The sequence below is a fragment of the Urocitellus parryii genome, chromosome 6, assembly GCF_045843805.1.
Source record: "Urocitellus parryii isolate mUroPar1 chromosome 6, mUroPar1.hap1, whole genome shotgun sequence".
Lineage (NCBI taxonomy): Eukaryota > Metazoa > Chordata > Mammalia > Rodentia > Sciuridae > Urocitellus > Urocitellus parryii.
In genome coordinates, this window is record NC_135536.1 from 37,252,892 (window position 1) to 37,263,824 (window position 10,933).

Sequence of the window (10,933 nt, forward strand, 5' to 3'; positions counted from 1 at the left end):
TTTGTTGATAGATCCTATTCAATAGAATTTTTTAAAAATTTGGGGGGCGGTACCAGGGATTGAACTAAGGGGCACTCAACCACTGAGTCACATCCCCAGCCCTATTTTGTATTTTATTTAGAGACAGGGTCTCATTGAGTTGCTTAGCACCTTGCTTTTGCTAAGGCTGGCTTTGGACTCCCGATCCTCCTGTCTCAGCCTCCCTGAGTGGCTGGGATTACAGGCTTTCGACACTGTGTCTGGCTCAATAGAACTTTTTTTGACAATTGAAAAAACGCTCATCATTCGTACCATTCAATACAGTTACCATTAGCTCCATGTGGCTGCTGAGATCTTGAAAAGTGGCTAGTACAACTGAGGAATTAAATTTTTAATTCTGTTTAATTTTAATTAATTTAAATTCAAAGATCCACCTGAGGCTTGTGGCAAGAATTAGGCAGGACAAATCTCATGGGTGAGCTATGTCAGCTGGAGTAGGACAGAAGGATTGAGTTATAAGGCCTTTTCCTAGATCTGGTGATATGTAATGGTTTACAATTTTCTTTTAAACTTCAGATGCTTGCTTTATTCTTCCTGTAAAGCTTATTAATGAATAACATACATACATATTAAAAATGCACAAATTATAAGCATACAGCTCTGATCCTCCTATTTTAAAATTCTCCCAATCACAGGGGTGGGTAGAGGTTAGTGGGGGAACTGAAAACACAGAGGGTGGAGGTGAATGTGGGGAAAAGGCTAGAAAACCTTCTCTTCGGGGATGTTTAGGACCTGGAATCAGATCTGAGTCCTTATGTCCAGGAGGGGTGGGTGTGCATTGAGGGCAGAAAGAGACAAGGACTATTCTTTTTTTTTTTTTTTTTTTCTGGTACTGGGGATTGAACCCAGGGGTGCTTTACCACTGAGACACATCCCCAGCTCTATTTATTTAGTGGTGCTGGGGAATCAAACCCAAAGCTTTCCGCACGCTAGGCACATGCTCTACTGCCGAACTACATCCCCAGTCCCTTATTTTTTTATGTTGAGGCAAGGTCTTACTAAATTACTTAGGGCCTCATTAGATTGCTGAGACTGGCCTTGAATTTGAAATCCTCTTGCCCCAGCCTCCCAAGTCACTGGGATTACAGGCATGTGCCACCACACTTGGCAAAAAGAACTTTCTAGGACTCATAGGCAGGATTAGGTAGTAGGTGGGACCGAGATATAGGGACAAAGGCAGCTCTGAGTTAGGTTGTAAAGCTGAGAGACTGAGGATCTGTGGTTTCCACAGAGGTCTTAGAATGCAGTGTGGGGAGACAGGGTTGTGTAAGAAGAGAAAAACGTACTTCTAACCTGTTCAGTTTGATGTGGTGATGTCCCGAGGCAGTAAGAAATACTTGCCTGGAGAGAGGCTGAGAGGTCAGGGCAGAAGAGGTTGGCGTGGGTGTCAGGCATGCACAGGTAGTCATTACCCACCCCCCAGGCAGGGAATGGGCATTGGGGGGAGGGAAGAAGCAGCTTTGGTAGAGTCATCACAAGGGCAGGACTAAGGGTGCAGGTAGAGGAGTCTCAATTGGGGAGCAAAGAGAGAAGTGCACAATGAAGTAAGAAAGACAGCTGCAGTGTTCCCAAAGCCATTATTAAAGAGACAGAATAATGACTAACTGCTTTACAGCCATTATGACTAGAAACTGACACGTGCTCAGAGATGATAGACCTTGGAGCCCAGGCTGTCAGATTCCTAGATGCTACAGTCTTGCTCAGATTCTTTATAGCCTGGCCTTGCACACTGTACTCTGCCTGAGATGGCCAAGGCAGGGAGTGTAGGAGGAAGTGAGGAAGGAAGCTCAGGAGGCTCCTGGGGAGCTGCGGTGGACGTGCTAGAGAATCACCTCCCACCTCCTAGGGGAAAGAGTCAACAAGGGGAGGGAATTCTGGCCTGATGTAGCTCAGCCGGTTTCTAGGGACTGGTGTTTATACAAGACCTTTGGATGAAGAGGAACCCTGGGGGCACCCTGGGGACTTGAGGATAAATCAAATGTTGGGAATTCTGACACTCAGCAGAAGTCATGCTAATGGAAATGAGAGAAATATCTGCTGGTTGGTGCAAACCTGTAATCCCAGCTACTCTGCAGGCTGGGGCAGAAGGCTCATGAATTCAAGGCCAGCCTTGGCAACTTAACAAGATTCTGTCTCAAAAGAAAAGAAAAAAAATGCATCTGGGAATGTAGCTAAGTGGTAGAACACCTCTGGGTCCAATTTTCAGAACTGAAAAAAAAAAAAAAAAGTAGGGGGAACTCTGAAGAGGCTTACACAAGAATAGAATTGAGCAGAAATAGAATCAGATTCTTTGCTCCCTATTGTCTGCACAAGAGCAAATGTGTGAGAGGTGGAACAACACTAACCCGTAAAGGAAGGGAGATTGTGGCTGGCACAGGGTTGGTAGGAGCAGACTCTATGATTTGCTTGCCAGAAGCACTAATATGACTGAGCTGCACTGAGAGACCTTCAGTACCCAGAATGATGGACCTCCTAGGTTCCAAACTCAGTGACAGTCAGACCCCATTGGGAGTGTGACCCATTTGAGAGGGCCAGGAAGGAGAAATCAGGGTGGTCAGGAGAGCCCATAACCAAAGAGAGGAAAGGGAGATGCTTAACCAGAAGTGAAGGCTCAACAGGCAGGTTATAATAGTCTTCAAACTCCTGGAACAGGAAGTACACTGATTCTGTGTATCTTGAAAGAAAAAACAAAGACAAGTAAGTGGATATAGCCTTATTATGGATGACTTTCTAATAAATAAGGCTGCCCCAAGGTAGAATGGGCCTTAATGAGTGGTAGTGAGCTCGCCATCATGGAAGGCAATCATGCAAGTGTCAATCACTTTGTGAGAATATAGTAGAGAACATTCAAGGACCAGAGTCTCCTACCCTGAAGTTCTATAAGATTCTTGATCCTTGGGATATACCAGGGAACTAGAGTGATTCAGAGCCTAAGAAAATGCTCCATACTACCTATTTCCCCAGGGTCCTGGGGAAATAGGTAGTATGGAGTTCTTGGGCACTTGGATTCTTTCTGGTCCTCCCTGCACCAATTCCTTTTGAATCAGACTGCGAAAATTCCTCACTGGCCAGTGATGCCACTCTGCATACTTCCTGACTGGGGTAGGGGAGGAAAAAGGCTGACCAGTGATAGGGGAGGGAAATTTCCCAGGGCAGGACCTAAAGGACAGGAAGGCCACAGAGGGAAAGTCCCCATATGGGACATTCTGTTCCACCCAGGGTGCGGTGGGTGCTGACTCAGGTTGGCATCTCTGCAGAAAGAGATGAAGGAAAAGCAACAAGGAGATGGGACTGAAAATCTGGAAAAACTTCTTGAGCCAGAACTGGATCCTCCATTGCAGGAGCCAGGCAATGCATGGTGGTTGGTGAAGATGACATATTGGCTTAAAATTGCCCAGAGCACTGGTGGGGCTGGAAGTGTGGCCAAGAAGCATACTACCTTCAGTGTTGTGCCAGGGCCACTACACAATTTGAGGGGGCATCATCACAATCAGTTTAGGGTGTCTACAATGTTAGTGCCAGGAAGCAGAAGCTCTGAAGTTCTGTGCCCAGTGAGAAACTGGAAGGAGGACCTGATCCCGTGGGGGAGTCGCATTCACCCATTCCACAACAGTGAGTGCCTGCCCTTTCCTTGGACCTGCACTAGGCACAGCGGCTACTGCAGTGAGCCAAACACCACTCAGTACTTGACCTCACAGAGCTTCTGACCTAAAGCAGTGCTTTTCAATATAAATTTCTTAATGACAGAAATAATCAGATAAGCAAATGTGATCTCAGAGAGGTATATGGTGCTGGGTGAGCATCTAATGGGGAGTACATAGACTTCCTAGAGGAAATAAATCCAGGGCTGGGTTGCAGGTGAGGAGGAGCAACCCTGGTTTGGGGCTCTGTTGTACACCTCTTTTGTACCTCTCAGCACCAGTCCTGTGGTACCTGCCTTCTAGCTCATCATGAGGTGCAGCATCCACTTTTACCCTGCTATGAACCATCCAGGTTGCATTTGACTGCATTTCCCTTCACTAGAAAGGTGCCAGCACCATGATTGCTGCTTCATTTAAACATTTATGTAATTCAGCTAGTTCATTATCAAAATGACAATGGCTAGGCGCCAGCACAGCTCCAAATATGGCAGAGACCAACATAGATAGATAAGGTCCCTGCTCTTAGAAAGCTTACATTCTAGTTGGAGAGACAAACCCTGTAGAAGTCAATATACCTGCCTGATGGTTTCATAAGCATTCTGGGGAAAATTAAGCCATGTATTGAGACAGAGCTGGTGGCAGTGGTGGAAGCTAAAAAAGAATGAATGAATGATGAGCTGCAGAGGCCAGAGTAAGACAGGCTGCACCCCACTGGGCTGGAGTAAGGGATTAATGGTGGGGGGTGGATCTCAGATCCCAAGGCAGGGAGTGTGGGTTAGGTGAATCAGGCAGGGTTGGGTATACTCTGGTCCTCACAGCCAGGGCTTTGGGCACAGGAGGGAGTGGATAGGGAGTGGTGCAGATGCTCAGAATTCAGTGTAAAGGAGACTGCCTGGAATTGCTGACAGGAGCAACGCTGTGAACCCAATCATGATTCAGGCTTGACCTCTGCTTCTGGCAAATGACACGGGTGAAGGAGGATAAGAAGGATCTGCAGTTGTCCAAAGAGCCACCATGGCTCTCGTAGCTGACAGCCCTGTAAGGAGGTCCTCTCCAAACTCCAAACCTCTCAGTAAGAGGCATTAGGTTGAGGTTCAGCATGTGGGGTCCAGGCTAAGGACTAATGGATAGTAGAAGTTACTGAGTCTTCAGAGGATTAGTACTCAGGTGCAGATGTTGCCACAGGCTGCCCAACCCACCAGCCCTCAGGGAGGGAAGGCGGAGCCCTCACCAGTGGGTCCCAGTGGGAGCTCAGCCACAGTCTGGTGGCTTGGCACTGTTCAGTTCTGTGCTGCAGGGGTCAAAGTTTCTGTGTGAGGAAGGTGGCCACAGCATAGTGGGGTATAAAGGGTCTAAGACCCAGCCCTGACCTGGGGTTGGGGTACTTATTCTTATTTAGGGAATGGAGGACATTTAGCTCTAATACTAGTCAAGGCCCAAGTGAACATCATAGAAAGAAGTTCCCCAGAAAAGTAAAAGCAAGGGTACAAGAAACCAGGAGAAGCTTCTAGAAGCTTGAGATGGGCCTGTGAGTTGAATCTGGCAGGCAGAAATGGGGAGGGGCCTGAGAAGGAGGATTGAGTGGTATTACAGAGATCAAAATAACTCAAGCAAAGGTACAGAGAAAAGGAAGTGTGGTTGAATTCAGGCAAGGGCAGGACTGAATTTGGCTGGGAAGTCCTCAGGCTGAGTAAACTTTGAATACTTTTACCATCTGCCCTTCCCCAACACTCCCTCTGCAGAAAATAAAAGGTCCTCCAAAGCCACAGCCAAGCAAAAATCAAAGCAGCAGAACCAGCTTGGTACAGAGGAAAGAACTTGGGCATATTTAGTCAAATCCAGACTCTTCTTTTGTAAGGACCTACAATCCTGGACAAGTTTCCCACCTTTTCTTAATTTACCCAAAGTTGGGACAAGTTACTCATCTTTTGTTTAAAAGATGAGCCTCAGTTTTCTTATCTATTTAAAAGTACTTACTTCATAGGGCAGATGGAAAAATTAAGATTTAGGTGAGTGTTTTGGTCATTGCAGGCGCTTAATAAAAATAAATTCTCTCAGCCTTTATAACACCAGGCACCTCTGCTGTGTTAAAGCCACAGGGAGGGAAGGCAGAGCCCTCACCAGTGGGTCCCAGTGGGAGCTCAGCCACAGTCTGGTGGCTTGGCACTGTTCAGTTCTGTGCTGCAGGGGTCAAAGTTTCTGTGTGAGGAAGGTGGCCACAGCATAGTGGGGGATATGTTGTCAGTGCTCCCTTTTTTTTTTTTTTAATATCTTTTTAGTTGTAGATGGACAAAATACCTTTATTTTATTTGTTTATTTTTATGTGGTGCTGAGGATTGAATCCAGTGCCTCACGTATGCTAGGCAAGCACTCTACCACTGAGCCATAACTCCAGATCAGTGCTCCCTCTTGAAGAAGCCCCTATAGGTGTGCTCAGGATGCTTAGGCCATGTCTGCTCTGGCTTTGTTTCTTCTGGAACTACCTCTTTGAGGAGGGGGAGCCAAGACCTCACTTAATGGCACATGCATCTTGTGTTGGTACTTGCTAACAGAAATTGCACAAAGCTGTCTCCACTTCTTCTTTCCCAGCATTCCTCACAGACTCCTCCATTTCCAAGGACCTAAGGAAGAATCGTCTCCTAGTGATTCCTCATTATCAAGTTAAGCACAGGCTACTTCCAGTTCCTCTTCACTCCTGGCCTTCAAGTACAAGCAGTCCTTCTATTCCTCCACCTCACTCCAAGCTGAGCCTGTCCCTGGGCCCTGGCTGGAACAACTCTTCACCCCTGATAAGTGGTCCCTTGCTGAGTGGCCTGGGTGCTTCGGAGGGCAGTGGAGAGTACATCACACTGAGAACTGCAGACCTCTTGATACAAAACAGCTCTGGCCAAACCCTGAACTAAGAGACTTGACGAGACTCTAGCATGGGTTTTAGCAGCATAAGGTCATGTCCCTAGGATGTCACTAGCCCCCTACCCCACCAAAGTGCCTGCTTGAGAAAACTCAGTGCTGCCAGGAAAATTTACTATATGTTCTAGTCTGTACCTTATGCTAGACCCCTGACCTTCCTGTTCTTAGATCATCTATTAAAATGGGCTTAGGTTTCTTTTTTCTCTTTTTTTCCCTAACAGCAATAGGGATTATTTATTTATTTATTCATTTTGGGGGAGTTCCAGGGTACCAGGGATTGAACTCAGGGTCACTCAAGCACTGAGCCACATCCCCAGCTCTATTTTGTATTTTGTTTAGAGACAGAGTCTCGTTGGGTTGCTTAGTGCCTCACTTTTGCTGAGACTGGCTTTGAACTTGCTATCCTCCTATCTCAGCCTCCCAAGTCACTGGGATTACAAGCATGCACCACCACAGCAATAGGAATTAAACCCAGGGGTGCTCTATCACTGGGCTATATCCTCAGCCCTTTTTACTTTGAGACAGTCTCACTAAATTGCTGAGGCTGGCCTCCAACTGTGATCTTTCTGCCTCAACCTCCTGATTGACTGGGATTTCAGGCATGCAACCTGGAGCTAGATATATAGTTGCAAATACGTATCTCTTACAAGCAGAAGCATCTCTCAAGGACCTAAGAGCTCTTTCTTTGAAATGTTATCTTCAAAAAGGAAATGGCCTGTTTCTCCATTTCTTCGAGGTGAGAATCCTAATTTAGATAACTGATAACAAACACAACTAGCCTAACCACACTGACTGACTCTATTGCGCCTCTGCTCACTCCCCACTCCCCCATCCTTTTAAATCACCAAAGTCACCTCTGCACTAATCAGAATGGAGCTCAACTCTTTCTCCTACTATCACCAGATGCTAAATAAAATCTATTTTCACTCTTTAAAATTAACATTTAAATGTTTTTATCTTTGATACCTCCTGGTAGAAAAATCTAGACTGTCCCCCTCTTTAACCTCTGCCCAGTCCTGGGGTGAATCTTCCTCTGCAGCTCAATGTAAGGATGATCTGTGGGTGAAAGCACCCACAGGTGTGTATTTGTTGGGGAGCTGACAAACCAATGTCAGGCAGGGAATCAGGACAGACTGAGATGGATGAGGACACTCTTGGCCACCTGGAGACAGGAGCTGAGGCAGAGGTAGGTTTGACAGAGAAAGGCAAGGAGTGGGCTTGGTGGCCCACTCCTGTAATCCCAGAAGCTTGGGAGGCTGAGGCAGGAGGATCACAAATTCAAAGTCAGCCTCAGCAACTTAGAGAGGCCCTAAGCAACTCAGTGAGTTCCTTTCTCTAAATAAAATACAAAAAAAAGGTCTGGCGATGTGACTCAGTGGTTAAGTGTCCCTGGGTTAAAAAAAAAAAAAAAAGGCAGAGATAAGAATGTTGTAACTCCCTGTAGATGGTGAAACTTGATAGGAAAGGGTTGTGTGCAGCCTAGGGTGGATCCTGGGGGTTGTGACCCCTCCTGCTTCTCTGAGTCCCTACCCTGAAGTGTTTGTCTCCTGATGGTAGCAGAAAGGTCTTGGAGAACTGACCTTTGTTTTACAGTCTTGCTTATACGTGTCCACTCTTTCCTGCCCAGAGCTGGGCACTGAAGAGTAGCAACAAATACCAGTTGACTAAGAGATGGAAGTTTAGAGAATAAAGATTCCAGTGGAGAAGTCAGTTGGGAATGTTAGGTAGTAGCTAGCAATAAGCAGTGTAATCATGGCAAGGTCACAAGTGTTCTTATATTAGGGTCTTCTTTAAACTACTTTCAAAGTAGATGAGAAAGCAAAGGGTGGTAGTTAATTTGTAGAAAATAAGCAGAAGCAAAGGAGCTAATGGGAAAATATATGTCAAAAGAAAAGGATTCGTGGGACTATCTCTTGACAGGCTGCAATGATGCTGATGTGAAGCTAGGAGTTATGGTTATCAGTATCTCCATTGGTCTCGGTAGGAAGAGTCCTTTAGTAGCACAGCTGCACTAAGGTAACTTTTGACCAGCTACTGACCCCAGTGCCCATATTAACATGGGACTGACTGGTAGATGAAGCCCCCTAAATAGGACGGCCACCATGACAGTTCCAGAGAGGACCAATTAAGGTCAAAAACTCCACCGCCCAATGTGAAGGAGGAGTTGAACACCATGACAGTTCCAGAGAGGACCAACTAAGGTCAAAAACTCCACCGCCCAATGTGAAGGAGGAGTTGAAGTGGCAAAGAGTACAGAAAGTGGTCCCCAATTCTCCTGGTAAACATGGAAAAAAAAAAAAAACTAGTAAATTTGGAGACAGCTTATCTCCTTTGTCGTTCTCTGCTTAGAGATGGCCCACTCTTGAGAGTGCTCTGCTTAAGCCTCACTTTGCTTTCACTTTACTTTCACCTCACTTTCTCTTTACTTTCGCTTATAATAAAGTTCTTTTGTCTGGCTTTTGGTATCGGACTTTCAATTCTTTTTTTCTTTTTTTTCCGGTACACAAGAACCGAGGTTTGGAGTTTCAACTTCCTGTTTTCCTGTGACAAAAAGAATAGGTGGCAGGACTGAGTGTCAGGAGGTACAGTGGAACAATGGGAAATCTGAGGACACAGGCAGAAAATCTCAGGGAGGAAGAATTTTTTGGAGGAGATGAGCCATCTTAGGGAAGAGGACCAGGGACTAGAGGTGATGGGAGAGGTGCCATGGCAAAGTGACTTCTGAGGTCATGGTGGGGGTTCTCCCCAGGGATGGAAGGCTAAACAGCTGAAGGGACCAGATGTCTCATCTGACTCTCAAAGACAGCTTGGAGGCCTTTGGGGGTTGAGGATGAGGAAGAGGAAAAAGGACAGCTCCAAACTCAGCCATCTTGGCTTGATTTACTCATTAAACTCAGCTCCTGTGGGGCCCTTATGCATGTCCTTCATCATGCCTGAACCCCCTCCCCAGCATGACTCACTTTACCTCATTCACTTTACTACTATCCTTGTTTGCCAGGCCAGGGAACTTCCCTCCCATCACGGGTCAAAGGGGCCTTAAGCAGTTAATGGAAACTCCTCATCGACTTGTTCCCAAAACTGGAATCTGAGATACCTCAGTCCAGCCCTGCCTCCATCACCTTCCTATTTAGTGTAGGGAAACTGGTCAGAGCTCATATCCATGGGGACACCGTGGGCATACGCTCCAGTCTGTCTCATTTCAACACCCCTAACACATGGGTAGCTGCTCTAGAAAAAGAATTTCACTTCAGGTGAGACCTGGCCTGCTTTAGTGGGGGAGATCAGGGCTGGGCTGAGCCTCAGACTGGCCTCTTCCAGGCTTTCACAGCACCTCTCCACAGCCTGTAGTCTTTCCTCCTTAAGCCATCACACTCACTCTCTCTCTCTCACACACACACTCTCTTTCTCTTTCTTTCACCCTCCCTTCTGGTGGAGCAGGGAGGTTACAGGTATGGGAACAGTTGAATAGGACTGGAAGGGATGCTGTCTTTGGGCCTAGGGTAGCTGCCTACCTTAGAAAGGTGGGACACAAGGTCAGAACAGGTCTCAGAGACAAGAAAACAGAACCCCTTAGCTGGAGAAAGAGAGGCCAATTCTCTTCTCTGGATGTTTATATATTTGCTTGTATAGGCATGAGCTCTCTGTGGCTACCTGAGAATGTGGTAGTACTGTCTGCCTCAGATTGAGGACTGAGCACTAGTGGGCAGGGGATGTGAGACTTTTCATTTCACCTTCTTTTGGATCTTGGGCCATGCAGATATGTTATCTCTGGAAAATGTAAATTAAAAATGCAAAACAAAATATTCATTCCTCATTGGGCTCCTTTTGGGGGTTAATCATCTTCTAGGGACCTGTGAAGCACCTTGATTTGCTTGGGTAGGGTGGGCTGCATCTCAGCCAGTCCCCCAGCGTCCCACTAGGGCCAGCCATGGGCAAACCACCTTCTCCTCCCAGTGCCTGCTGCTGGTCTCTTGGTCTCCCATGCCAGGAATAATACTGTTGAAGTCTTGTCATGACTGAAGACCCTGGTCTGCAGGTGCTGCCTCCTACAATCTCTCCTCAGCCCACACCTTCACTGATCACATCCCTGGAAATGTGGACACTGTACCAGCCTCCTGCCATTGCTTCTCTCAGGCCTGCCTCTCCTCCCTCTGTTCCATCTACACACACCTCAGCCCCAGGAGGCTTCATCAAATGCAGTCTGATCATGCAGGTCTTCTGCTTAAATCCTCCTACAGTTGACTATGACAGGGTCTGTCCAGATGCCCCTGAAACCTTTTTTCATTTTTGTGCCTGGTGCCCCCCTCAGTGTGCCATTAGGGTTGATACCTGTGGTTCTTGGA